The following is a 15,233-nucleotide window of genomic DNA, read 5'->3' on the forward strand; positions in this document are numbered from 1 at the left end:
TCGTTCAAAAGTATAGCAAACACCAGTGCCCCAGTATTGCCAGTTATTTGTAGAAGTTTAGCAAATTTAATCTGCATTTGGTGTTTGGTTGGGGGCTTTTGGAGGGGTGGGGTGGGTGGGGTGGGGAGGGGTAGAGAGAATTTGCTGTGTAGGAAGTCAAAATGGCTCAGGATGTGTAATTTGGTAATCTAGCATTATTTGGCTTACGTTCAAGGAGATTTCTGCTGGGAAAAACCCACACTAAAATGGCTGTCATTTATGCTGTCACTTAGAGAGGTTATTCCAGTTCTAGGACTTGAATACGACCTACACAACACAAGGAAAAGGTAAACCAGACCCTAGACCCTACAAAACTCTTTTTGATGTATACTTTAGAAAAATCCCATCCATTTCAGTTTCGGTTTTATGGGTTATATGCTTTACAAACTAGGGCAATAAAGCATCTATAAGCACTAATATATCCATATTTAGCTAGGACAAGTGTTGCTACAAAAATGTGCAGTAGTTAGGCATGTATGAATGTTCCATGAAAGCACTGTGGACTTCCACTTAACCATGAGGCTGTCACCATCTTTCATTTAGAATATGTTCATATTTACCTAGAACATAATAATGTTAAGGACAGTAAGATTGTTCTGATCCTGGGCTTCTATTTTCAGTGTTAAATGCTCAAAGGAAAAAGTAAAAGGACAGTAAGAACTATAGCTGCCTGTTTGCTTATTGGTTATGGAATTCGGCTGTAACTGCAGTAAATGCCCTCATACAATCCTTTTAGTAGTGGTTACAAATATTGTATTAGGCATGTCGTGGAAAGAATGCTACAAAATACAATAAAATGATGTCACAAGTTTCTGAGCAAAATATTTTTGGTCCTTTCTAATTCAAAGAGTATTATTTCAGAATAGCATACACATAGAAGAATCGGAGAAGGTGTATGGATGCAGATTTTCTCCCACTGGATTAAACAATGTGAGGGTTTTCCAAACAGCAATTTTGCTGATACTTACAACATGTTTGAAAAGGCACTGTATATTAGATATATATTCATTTCTCTGGTCCTATTCACCTTAATTTTCAGTTTCCTTGAGAGTGCAGAGAGAGGGCACTAAGTAGCAAGTGCCCTTTGTGTAGTTTCTTTTTTGTCCTAGACATCTGGTTTTATCCTGCCTTTGCATGGTGAATCAATGTATTCATAGCACTGGGGATTTTGTAAGACCGTACTTCTGAGGTTAGAAAGGACTGTTCCATGAACTTTGGGAAATGGTTCTTCACTGAGAGGGTGGTGGGTCACTGGAACAGGCTACCCCGGGGAACTGGTCATGGCACCAAGCCTGTCAGAGTTCCAGGAGTGTCTGGACAATGCTTTTAGTTTTATGGTCGAGTTTTAGGTAGTCCTGCAAGGAGCAGGGAGTTGGACTCAATGATCCTTCTGGGTCCCTTCCAACTTTAGATATTCTATGATTCTATGACCTTGAAAGATCACTTAGGTCCCATCTGTGCTTCAAACAAGGCTTACCGTGAAGTTACATCAAATCTGCCTGAGGTGGAGGATTTCACAGCCTCTGTAGTTGTCATTTTTGACCATCTTCACAAGCATTTTTTTAATTGTTGCCGTTTGTGTACATTGCCCCTTGTCCTTTTGCTGTGCACTTCTGAGAAGAGTTGAGCTGAGCCCTGCCTGTAAGCCCTGATCAGGCAGCTGAAGACTACGACTCGGTTTGGCTTTAGTGTCCTCCAGGTGAATCACCCACAGTGTCTTTGGCCTCTCTTTGGATGTTTTGTGCTCCAGCCCCCTATTTGAGTGACCCTCCAGTGCGACTGACTTACTTCATTCCTCTCTCACCCTGAGTACCACGAACCAGGCACAGCACCCCAGCGGTGGCCTCCTGAGTGTGGAGTAGAGGAGGTCCAAACTCTCCTGGACTACGCCCTTTTGGGAATTCTCACAATGGTGGGTTTCATACTTCTGCTGGGATGCTTGGAGAACTGGGTACAGCTCTGGGAGAGGACCGGCTTATGCTAATGCTTCAGGATCTTCAAACATACACCGTTTCTTGGTAAAGTGAACATCAGGTTTTCAAAGCTGGATATCATGAAAACACTCTGCCTCTTATTTCCTTCAAATTTGATCAGAAGCAGGCTGGTAAAGGTCTTACGTCTTTTCTGAAAAGCAGCTGACCAGGCACAGATGCCACCTTTTTTTCCCTTTCAGAGCTGTCATTAATTTTTGAATCTAATAATTTCTGTCAGTGAAAGGATTCAAATCAGTGGAGCTTCTGTGTTCACAAGGTTTTTATGCTCCTAGTTTAATCGTTAGCTCTTGGAAACCCGTTTAAAACTAGAAAAGATTCAAGCTGATAGGGTAAAGAACTTTCCATGCTGTAATCATTAGTTAAAAAATGTTACATTGCTACGATGTGCAAAAAGTTCTTTTTGGAAAACATACATTCCTTTATATCTTATGCACTTGTCCCAGAAGAGACAATTGCATAGCCCCAGCCTGCATTTAGGCTCTCTCTGTTCTCAGTATGGCTTACCTTATCCTGACCTCCTAGAATCTCTCTCTTTGAATGAAAAAAAAAAACCACCCCACTCCACCCCCATCACCCTCCCCCCCAAAAAAAAACCCCAAACCCAGGTGCAAGTTTAAAGCAATTATTTTGTGGCTGACTGGTCTTTACTGCATCTCAGCTGTTCTTGCTAGTAAGAAATTATGGTTACGTGTCTCTTTTCTTATTCCTGGGGGGAAAAAATCTTGCGTTCCACATTATGGCAATGCAAGCCTTCCATATTACAAATGCCACTGTTAGGAAACTGTTCTCTTCTTACACCTATATGCTTAACATAAAGATGTCTATGAAAGAAAATTGAATACTTGTAGAACTTATATGATGTGTCTCCCTTTATCAGTATGAGATTTTATTACAGAAATCTGCAGAGCAGAAAAAAAACTGAAGTAGATTTTCATTTGAGTTAACTAAAAATAAAGCAAAAATCAATTAAATGCCATGTTAACATTATTTTTTCTTTTCTTTCTTATTTTTTTTTTTTGTGGAAATAAATGGTATTACTAAAATCTTGATTGAAAGATTGAAAGCTTATGAATTGAGAAGACTTTTCCAGACAGATTAAGATCAAAGTTAGTGCTTCAACTTTGTTATGCTGGCGAAATAGAATATACAATAAATTAACTGGATACTACTGGTACAGATGTCATGCTTTTTTAAGTGGGTGATGCTGCTAAGACCGATACTACCACTTTACTAGAGGGTATTTATTTTTTCATTCAAACCGGACATCTCTTTTCTTTCACCAACAAAATGTATTTGTCTCTTAACACTAGTTCACTTTCACTTTCCAATGGTGTAAGCAGCATAAATTCCAGTAAACTTTGGACTGATGTTATTTTGGACTGACACCAACAAGAACAAAATGTACCCTTCTGAAAGTGTAACCCACAAACAACTCTCATCTTCCTGTTTAGTTCTTTACCAAGAGCTCTGTGCTGAACCTGGCATCATTTCTTTCATAAGAAGTCTCTGTCCAGGAGTGAGGAAAGGACATCAACTTTCAGAAGTATTAGAGCAGCCTGATCTACAGGACATCTGAGAGAAGGCCAGGCCAGTGCCTGAAGTGCAGTTTCTCTCAGGAGTAAAAATGCCACAAGGAAATTATGTCTAGAAAGAGCATCCTAAATGAGCCCAGCCTTTAGCCCATTATCTAATCCTTCTAGACTTCAACTGATTTATTTTAAATGCAAACTAGTTCTGTTTATGTCTAATGAACATACATCTTCAACCCCAGTGAAGCTGGATCTTTGCTTGAACTGGCCAATAATGTATCTGTGGCCATGCCAGCTGGGAAAGAGCTGATCAGCCTCTTCGCAGTTTGCAGATTTTGTCTTCAGTGACACTCATGTCTTGTTAATTTTAATTGAGCAATACCACTGAAACTAACAGTTCATAGACCACAAATGAATAAACACTGAAAATGAGGCTGACTGTTTTTTCCCCAGTCACTTTTCAAAATAGAAATGCAGCTTAAGACAGCAAAAGCAAACAGAGAATATATCTTGGCTTGCAACTATGTCTTAGCTTTCTTGTCAGATTTTAAGGGAGCTTTATGGGAAAGATAAAGTCCCTCTCCCCCAAAGTCCTCTTTTTATCAGAAACTTTGGTGAGACATTGTTTGCTTTCTCTCTCTGAGTGGACTTTATAGACACTAAGGCCCTCAACTGCAGGGGAGCTCCTCATATTTGTTCCAGAATTGTTTCAGCTTTTTATTTAGTTGCTATCTAGTGATACTGACACCAAAAAAAAATCTCAGGGACATGGAGTGCAGCCACAGAATTTCTCTGTCACAGTTTGGTACTCTTCTTTTGGGCTTGTGTTCCTTGATATGCTGTGGCCTGGCTTTGGCAGGACCAGTGAACAGACCTTCTACCACAAATGCCTTCTAGTCTGCTTATTCTCTTGGCTAGGGCATATGCATTGAAACTCTAAGGCTGAACCTAGTAATTTATTTTGTAATCAGATATTTTGCCTCTAGAGGGTTAAAGAGAAATTCAAGGGCTATGAACAGGTGATGTGAGGAATAGGCAAATATGTATCCTCTCACATCCATACTCTAAAAGAGGAATAGGTATGTATATAGGCAAGTGTAATGGCCATCCCTAATCCAATAATTGCAGATGCTCAGGAAATACGAGGTGATTGGGCTCAGTTAATGGCTTATGTTCTTACCTTACACAGTATTGCCTATTGCCACTATTGGATGCAGCATTTTGAGTTACTGTTTTGACCCATTTGAGCCTCTTTTTAGGATTTTATAGAAAAGTATATAGTGTTTGTTGCTCTACTTAGATAGTTTAGATAACAGTTTTCCTGCTTTAATTTTTTTTTTCTTTTTTGGCCTCAGCATTCATTCAGCATGAATTTGTAAATTCAAATTGGTTCAATCCCAGTTCAATGGGGTTGTTCAAAATCAAAGTCTTTGATCAGTTCTGTTGGGATAGTTGATAAAGACAGTCAGTGGCTTTGGCAGGGAAGGTGCAAGGTTCTTGTCACCTAAAGGTATATTTGACTTCGAACTAAAACCGTGAAGAATTTTCCAGTTTATGACAAGTTAATAGTTCATAGGAGACTGGCAACAGTAAGAACGAATGTTGAAGAAATATTTTCAGTCTGAATTTTGTATGCGTTTATGATAATGATGCATGAATGCTGAATGATAGTTTTTTAAAGATCTGTACTGACATGACCAAAAATTTATTTCTTCTGATTATAAAGAAGAATATAAGAATATATATATAAAAAATAAAGCCTCAGGGCTGCAGTTCTGCAATGGTGATTAGTCGAATAAGGCAATCATTCTTCATTCTCACTCTTATTTTGTAATTATTTTTCCTTCATGCAAACAGTGCAGCACAAGGATTTGGGGGTTTTGCCTACTCTTTCTTCCCCTTCCCTCCTGCTCCCTGGTGCTCCCTATACCATAACTTAAGGAATTCCCATGTACAGTAATATGCAGATGCTTTGCAATATGTAGCTGACTTGCAGACATTTTGGCATTTATTTCCGAGTTGCACTGCCAACCACTCTGAAGAAATTCCAGATGTTATTCAGAGAGAGAAAGTAGGTAGCACATGCATTCTGTAGAAATGTATTAATTCTTACGATTTCTCTGATGAGCTGAACATTTTGAGGTGTGATGTAAAAAGAAAGGGCAAATGCATTATGTAGGAAGCCTTCAAATCCACTTCTTAGAAAAGTGAGATCTTCAACCATACTGCCACTGAAGAATATTGGTGTGTTTTTAAGCAGAAAGCTAGCATTGTTGGGCTTAATAAACCAAGGAGACGAAGAACTCAGCTATACGATAGAATTTCCTGCCACAAGTAACCTTACCATAAACCTAAATTACCCTTTCCCTATTAAAATGGCTAATTAACAGATATAAATATATATGAAAGTTTCTTGAGCAAATACAGATTATTTTAGGCTGATGGACTCTTTGCTAACAATGAAGATGTGGTGTGCCTTTCAGCCTGGACTATTGTATCACCAAGGCATTATTCAAGATCAGTCTTGGAATTCAGCATACATTTCTTTAGATCTGGAGTCGGACTTGAAATCTAGAACAGGATAATTTCAATTCCTAAGCAGAACTTCTTCTGTGGAATACAGAAGGTTATACAACGTAATTCCTGAAATTTATGTTTTCCTCCACCGCTTTAGTCTTAAAAAGAGCAAGCCATTCATTCTCTCCACATCCAGCTTCTGACAGCAGTGCCTTCCTTCAGCTTGCTCCCACCTGCCTAATTATTCCAGCAGCAAAACTGTCCACCAGCTGTAGCCTGTTTTGAATGCCTCATTTGCCAAGCAGAAGTCACTGTCCTTTCCTGTAGAAAATTTTATGCCACTCCTGCCCCCTACAAGTAATTTATAGAGTGCAGCAGTCCTGAGGCTGATTGACAGCAACGAGGTCTTTTGCGTACACAGTAGTGTGTGTACTTTTTGTCTTCTGGGGAGCTCAACAAGGACGAGTTGATTAGCCAGACTGAAATGTCTGGGGAAACCTGGAGTGAGTGAGATTCTAAATTCAACTGTGGTGGTGTTGGTTTTAATGAATTTCTTTCTCAGTTATAAGTTCTATTCAATGCTAGACACATGTAACTTCTGCTCTGTTGGTTATGGGCTATTCTAGTTCTCTTCTATCACACTAATGTGAAAGTCCTCTTATTCTGATTTTTGCTATCTGTTGTTTGCAAAAATGCTTTTGCTAAGCATTCACTGAAGAGAGAATTGATTTGAAAGTTGCTTTGATGAAAGATCTCACTCAGGACTACACTGTTTTCAACATGACAGCTACACATTTTCCACATGGCAACTGCTATGCAAAGTGCACTTGGATCAGCAAATCATTTAAAAACTCTCAAAATTATACAGTTGCTGCTGTATGAATTAAGAATACATGCCCAAGTGAGACAATAGAAAATCCACCTCAGCATGTATACAATCCTGACTTGTTGGAGCTTTGCTTAGCCTGGCAACAACACTTTTGCCATCTGTTGGACACAGAAATGCAACTGTGAGCTAAGCCATTTGTAAGGGAAAAGAGACACCTGAAAGGCATACCTGGTAGCTCTGCATGTATTTATTGTGCTGAAGGACTAGATGGGCATCTGGTCAGAGAGCAAGGCAGTGCACAGCCAGTAACTGATTTTTAATTCTTGTATAAATGTATCTGTACAGTTGGGATGGTACTGCTGAGGACTGACTCACAAGCTTTAACTTAACTGTGGCAGCCAGGCACTGTGGAGGTTCCACTGATCTCCACAGCCAGCCAGGGATATCACCAGCCTTTCTCCTACGGTATGCTTGTTGAGAGCCATTCATATTCATCTAAATTGAAATAGATGGAAATGTATCTGCATTTAGGAGTTTATAAATTGTGGCAGCCCAGAAACAAGCCTTCTACCATGTAACATACTTCTATGTGGCATTAATCTTCCAAACGGAGCTGAGACAGACATCTAGGTGCAGGTCCTTCATTAGATCTTGCAGCTGAACCTGTAGATCTTGCTGAGGTGAAGCTATCAGACACCATGTGTTCAACTTGTTTGTGAGCTCCCAGAGAGCCCACAGAAACCAGTGAATCACTGTGAGTTTAAGCAGGCACAAATCTGTAAAAATACAGCCTTGTCTGGAGTCTAAAACCATTTTTTTTTTGAGAAAATTCATAATGTTATTCAATTAGATGCAGAAAATGACAAAACCAAACACATTCCAAAAATTCTCTGCCCAAGCTGAAGAATGGTATAATCATAAGACAGCAAGTACCCTAGTATTATACTTTTTGGAAGTTAATGTTGGGTATAATCAGAAACACAGGCTCACAAATGTTGTCGGTGAAGTCTCTCCATGGGTCGATACTATTCAGCTTCAGACCCTCAAAGCAAAGTACGGCTGAAAAGTATGTTGTACTTAACATCTTTAATAACTGTTTAAGAGTAACAGTAATAAGGACAGACATGATAATATGTATACATTGAACTAAACAATGGGAGTTGCACAGGACACAGATCTTTAGAGGAAAGAAGGCCATCTGACAGGCTGTGACCAGCTGTATCTGTACAGTTGTTCAAAACTATGTGCCATATGGGGTAGCATATGACACATTTAGGTAAGTAGTTGAAGATCTGATACTTGGATGAATCTGGGCAGTATTTTCTTTTGAAATAGGAACACAAAAATGCTATTTAATTTCGGAAAGCTGGCCTTGTCTATAAGACATCTTCTTTACATCTTCCCATTCAGCATGTAGATGAACCTGTTGCTTCCTGGGGCAATAAATGTTTTTCTGGTCCTCATGGAAAAGTATAATTGCGATGGCTGTGTTTCACGAGTGGGGGACAGCAACTGAAAAACTAGCATAAGCTTAATGAACCCTCAAAATTCTGAAAATGATCTCATTTCTTCCGAGAGTAGTATTTTAACCAGACCTGGTATCTCTGTATCATGGGAAAGATAGAAAGCATGTATGCAAATATGAACTTCTCAACAGCATGGGAAGCCATTGGCTTGGACCCAACATCTTACATATTCAATGCCAGTTCAATACCAGTTATGCAAATTCCTATTTAGAAATCTGTAAGCTTCATAATTTTTATTTAGCATTTATAAAGAAAATGCCAGGCCTCTAATTTTTGCTCTTTTGCTTGAAAAAAAAAGAAGAAAACATTATTTCAACCATGAGTTATTTCAGTCAATGATTCAAAGAGAAATGATTACAAATTGCTAACCAGAATTGGGGTACAATTGGTATCTGTCAACTGGAAAAAATACTTTTTAAATAAAAAGCCCAAACTTAAATGTCTACATTACACACAAATTACAAGTTCAAAAGATTCTTTTGGTGAAAAGTATTTGGTAGTGTGAAGCATGAGTACGTTGTGAATATCTGAGCTATCAGAAATTCAGTGCTATTTTCACAATACCTTGTCAAATGTGACCATTTTGTTTTTCAGCACACACTAACTTTTTCTGAATTTATTTTTGGCATATAGGCATAAGTGGCCACAAGTTACAGGTTTTAGGTCTCGGGGGGAGACAGAGGTGGCCGGTGTGGGGACATCATGAACTACCCTGTGATGGTCACAGCTGTTTCCATCCGGCTCTGAAACAAGTGTCAACAGTGGGAAAAACCATCCCTGATCAAAACTTTAGCCAAACCCAGAAGCCCTCAGTGCGGCTAATAAAAAAATATTTTAGAAGGACAATGGCAACTGCTGGATCTGGATCTGGAGATGTGCTCTTGGAGCAGGAGACATTTTATGTTGAAGGGTTTACGGACATGTTAATGGGCCTTGTGAATGACCTGCGCTGGTGCAGGTACACCTCTGAGGGACTGCAGCTGTGGGTGATTGATGCTGGGGCAGGGACATGCCTGGGGGACTGCAGCTTGCCATCTCAATGTGTAGGTTTTGATGAATTTAGTGAAATGCACGGCAAAAAAAAGGAAAATAGAGACTGAGAACAGAGGAGGATAGGAGTTTATATTAAGGGTTTTGTGTGTGTGGGTGCTTGTTCTTCTTCTCAATACCAAACTTGGTAAGTAAAGGTTTGTGTTTGCTGGCACTCCAGCAAAATCCCCCAAACCTAGACTGCTTTGTTTAAAACTGTACAGGTTGAAGTAGACTGCTAAAGCTGATAGTGCTGAGGTCTCAATTTCATCTGCAAAATTCTTCTTTATGTATATATATTTGTTTTTCAATATTCCTGAAAACTGTTTTTCAAATTTGTTGAGTCCTTGTGAGAAACGCTGAAGGCAGTCTGTTGAGAAACATTAGTGCCCATCAGATGAAAAATTATTTATAAACCTCTTGTGGTTGTGTACCAGCCTGGGAGAGTTTTCAGGACTGGTCCTGCAGTGCATGGTCTCTCACTTAGGATCAAAGAAACAGAAATATATATTAAAAAGGCTGTATCAGGAGAAAAAAGACAGGTTGAGCTAACACTGTGGTGCTATAGAGAGAATCATGATTTCAAATTAATTCAGCACAACTGCAGTTTTAATTTAAAGTCTCAATACCCTCAGATGTTTGGCATGAGAAATAGTGCCAAGCTGAGGGAACTGCTAACAACATTCAGGTTAGGGAAGTAATAAAAAGGTCCTGAACTTCAGACAAGAAAACTTTTTTTTTTTTTTTTTCCAATCTGAAAACCCCTATAAAGATACCTTTATAAGGAGACAGTAAAGGAAATGAACTGTGTTGGGTTTGTTGTCGGCAGCTTAACTTTTTTTTTTTTTTTTGATTCTTTGCTTCCTTGAAATTGTATCAGAGGTTGTGTACAAATATTTCCAGGTGATTTACTGTCCAAAATAATGCATTTGGCGAGAGTGCTACAGAAACAAATGAGTTTCAATCTCTGATTGGAAATGTAACAGCAGTCCTTAAAAAAAAAAAAAAGGATTAACGTGCTTTTAATAAGGAACTCATTTAGTGGTTCCATTTCATTGTCTCATACTTTGTGTCAAGTGGTAGCTAGTAATATTTTTTGCAGACAGTAACGCAGACCTAGAATAGAAACAGATGCTTCACTTCAGAAAAACTGGTGTTCTCAAATGCCCTTATGTTACAAGATAGCTGATGTTATCCTTCTGCCTCTTAGGTAAGAGTCAATTCAAATTCATTTAACCTATAAGCCTGGGTTTTTAAAGGGGCCTTGGCTGAACATGCTGTACTCGAGGCATACGCAACAGCAGGAGCCAGTCCAAATCAGTGCTGCTGCGGTCAGCGAGCAGTCGCTTGAACAGACGAGCTGATACTGCAGGTTTTGCTGGTTCAACAAGTAGGAATTACTGTAACATGTCTCAGCTGTGGGATATTGCTCTTCTCAAGAATAAGTCGCTCAGCTGTGCACTGAGGCCACCGTGTTCTGCACAGAACCCCCCTTTGCACAGAGCTGACATTTTATTTAACAGTCTACACTAGAAAGCAACTAGAGAGAGGTGTGTTGTTAGAGGGAAACATATGAGGGAAAGTGGTTTTCCCATCAAGAAGATTTTCTACAATTGGCTTGCTTCCTCAGCTCTGTGGGTGAGATTTTGAAAAATACGGGGCCTAAAACTTCATGTGGCTGTGTCCCAAGCATTGTTCTGCAGCACTCTTCCAATTGCTCGCTTGACTCCTGGGTGTGGATGACTGACTTGATGTGAGCATTCTGATTAAAAACTAGTGAAAAGACAGGAATTTCTTGATGTTAAGGAATAGTAACATCATACACCTAGTGCTGCAGCCATTCTCTTGCCTTCTACTACTTCTGTAGGGAACCCTTCAGAGATCCTGAGCCTAGTGCCTTTGAGGGAGAGACACACATTCAACTCTAGCTGGAGAGCTGTCAGAGAATGCCCGTATCTACATGACACTTTCTTGTCATGGACTTGCAAAGAGAAAGCACAGAGCCAAAATTGTCCTCAGTGCTAAAACAAATGAAAGGATCACTGGCAGAAATACCTTCAGGAGAAAAAGCCAAAGCAAGACTTCTAGTCATGCTGCTACCTGCCCACACAATGCTAAACTGGAGTGCAAGCTTGCATGTCTGTGAAGAGGAAGCAGATGGTCATCAAAATGTGCCAGGCAGTACTTTTCATGACTGAATCTCCACCTCTCTCCTCCATGAAATCTGGAGATCTGGACAGGATGAAACTTAACGAAGCAGCCAGGTATGTTTGAGCAGACCGCCTCTTGGGCACCAGTGCTGTACACACTGTACAGGAGGAGTTCAGCCACTCTGGAAGTGCTGCAGAGGCAATCCTCTGCTCTTGTTCAGTTCTGCACAGAAGACACCAAAATGATGTTCTTCTAGCTATGAGCTGCCTGCTGCCACACTTCGTAAAACTGGGATCCTTCCTTAGGATCAATGCCATATATTCAAGGTCTGAGAATTTAAAAATTTCAAGTTTCTGCATGAAATCCTGAATCACATCTCCTGTTTGTTGCCTTTACACATTTTCCCTGACTTGCTGTCTGCTCATAAAATCCTCCTACCCCATGCTGTCCTTTAATTCAAGCTTTCTGCACAAAAGAAGTGGAAATATTCAGACATTGCACCACAAAAATGCTTAAAATAGTGGAAGATACCAAGAGTGGAACTAAATAGGAAAGATACATTAGCTCAAAGATATATTAATAGATTTAATGTTAAATAAAGCTGAACCTTCAAGAGGTGAATATTTGCATCAAGCCATAAAGATGGCTGAAATTGTACAAAGATTTGAGGAAGTATGGAGTGTTTTGCTGAACAGAGTTCTGCAATGCAAGTGCTAAAATTTGCATCAAATTTTATGTGACTGTGTATCATAAAACTGAATAAAAGCCAAAGAAGATGTTTTGCTTTGCTGTGTAAATTGGAAGTCAAAGCAGCACTCGGAGGGCTAAACTGACTGTTGTTTGCCCTCCATGCCTGTAATAAATGTTGCCAAGTGAATAACAGCACTTCATTTCTTTCTAGCTTTTCCAGGCCTTTCTGGACAAAACCCTTGAAAGAAAAGCCACCCCAGAGGAGAAGGAGGGAAACAGCATTCCAAAACTCTGAGCAGAAATATTTTCATCCTTGTTAGCATGAAAACTAAGAGCAGTCCAACATGTTCTTGGGCTTTTTACCATTTCCCTTAGCAACTGAGGAACTACAGCCCATATGAAGAAGGGAACTGTCACTCATAGAGAGAGGCTGACAGGTCTTCAAAGAAAAGTGAAAAGGGCACAGACGATTCAGCTCCATCCCTACAGAAGGCCACAGACTATACAGGGACTTTGGTTGAGGATGCGACTGGAGAGGGGCGTGATACAGTTGGTGCAGCAGCAAAAAGCTGTGCTGGAGCCCCTTCTGTCACAAATGTCAAATATTGCCTCCAAGAAATGTGGAGAACGGTTAATTTTTAATAATAGTCCTTGCCACAACATTCTCCTCTGTTGCCTTCAGAGAGATGAAGGGGACTGCTTTGAGCACATCAGCCTCCTAGGATTTTCTGAACACCCCTTGGTCTGACTGTGCCTCAGTTCTTCTGATCTTAATTTTTACCATAACTTTGCTTAATTACTACTCTTTTGTTTCAAGAGTAATATGTTGCCTGCTGGTTTTGTATTACTGCAATAGTATCCCATTGCTGAAAAGTTTAATATTTTACTATTATTTTCCAGTTTGAGCAAGCAGATTTCCATACAGTATGTTCCTTATGCATAACCATCTCTGCTTAGGTAGGAATAAAAAATATTCAGTTTTTTTGAATGCCTAGGATTTCTTCCTTAGTATCAAGCCCTGTTAAAAATACTGCTGTATCCACCTATAATACAAGGTTCTTAATTAGAAATCTATTATCTTTTAATAATATATTATCGTCTACCCATTAATAGTTCCATTGGTTTTCTGACCATTGCACAAAAAGAGAAAATGTTCCACTACATTGCCTGAATGTCCAACAGAAAGCTTCATAAACTGGCTATTACAGAGCAGGAACTGTGCTGTAATATGTAATGTAACTATTCATGGTCATCTTAACTGTAAACGTAGATTTTGCCAGCATTGTACATTGGGCTAAGGAATAAAATAGTGTCAGGCAATTTCCTGGCCACACCTAACTGTGAACATCATTAGGATCTAGGATTCTGTGTATGTTAGTCTATATGACTAGTCAACTTGACAGCTGTTATATCCTAGCAAGGGATGTTTTGTACAGGGCACCTCCTCGCCACATGGTTTTATTCAAGCATAGATGGAAGATACAGTGATAAACTGTCTTCTGTATACTGATTCATGCACTCGTAGGTGCTTGATGAGAGACAAAGCTTACCAAGCTTTCTTTTCCTGGAATATCATCAAGGTTGCCTAAAGCTTCTGGTCTGTGGTTTGTGTCCACACCATGTAGACTTTGGGCTTTAATGCCAGTTCTGAGTTACTCTTGAAATACTGTGTTACTAGATGTGGTCCTGTCCCGTTCACCTCCAGTTCACTGCCCTGCTTTTCTGAACAGCCTTTCATCATACGCTTTTCTGGATCAACTGCCCTCCAGCCCCATTATGCTTATTTGCTGTTACCTTCCACAGGATTAAATATGGACTATCAACACTGTGGAGTAAAAGATTACCGCTAGCCTTTCAGGCTTAGTCAAAAGGAGTCAATTACTTTATCATCTTCATTCCATCTGTAATCTCTAAACACTCTGTCGCTGTTGGGCAGGCTATAGTAGAACATTATTATCTAACAACTATTATGTTCATGTATGACTTCTTGCTAACAGCTCAACAGTTTTGCATCAGAAGAAGATTAACAGATTAAATTTCACAAAGAACCCACATCACACAAATCTTCAAAAGATTTCTCACAGGAACAAGAACCAAAATAAACACTTTTGAAAATAAGGCAGTTGATCAAAATTGACCACTGCTTCCTTTGAAAGTAATCAAATGAAGATTTGTGGGTAAAAGGCATCCTCTGGAGGCAGTGAGATTGTTTGATATTTTTTATGAAAATGTATCTATTAATGAAGAATTTAAAGTACTTCATTCTGCCTAAATTCAGATCAGAAAAGGCCCTTCATATGCAAGTAATAATGAATACAGAACGCTTTTCCCTTGTTCATCCCCTTATAGAAGATAATGTAAAGACAGCAGCTACATACACCAAGGGTGGTTTAGGCTTTCGATTTCTTGCTAATTCAGATTCAGTTTATGCACAAAACAAAGGATGGTTTCTACTTCTATCATATTAAACATTACCTGGCTAATCAGGTACTATTTTATTGAAGAAAAATGGTGTGCAGCTTGAATAGAAGTGAAAAATTTTGCTGTCATAGCTTTTAGAAACAGAACAGTGTCTCATTTCTAAAACTACTCTGATGCAGATCTACAAAGGAAAACTCAAATCCACCAAATCTAGAAAAGTTCTCAAAGAAATCTTAACAGGTTTTGGCTTATTGCCTGAATAACACTTCTATTTTTTAAAAAATGACAAAAAAGATCCAAGATACCTTGTCTAAGGAAAAATCTAAGGAACCATCCAAGAAACCACAATTTGTGTGTTATACATTTTTTTTTTTGCTGTGGATTAGAGTAAGAATAATTTTAATAAAAAGGAACCTGACTCTTCAGGTTTATCTCCCAACAAAATCGGAACAGTAATACGTGTGTATGTAGGTTTAACATTCTCATGCAGAATTAGAAATAGTGAGTT

The sequence above is a fragment of the Falco biarmicus genome, chromosome 3, assembly GCF_023638135.1.
Source record: "Falco biarmicus isolate bFalBia1 chromosome 3, bFalBia1.pri, whole genome shotgun sequence".
NCBI lineage: Eukaryota > Metazoa > Chordata > Aves > Falconiformes > Falconidae > Falco > Falco biarmicus.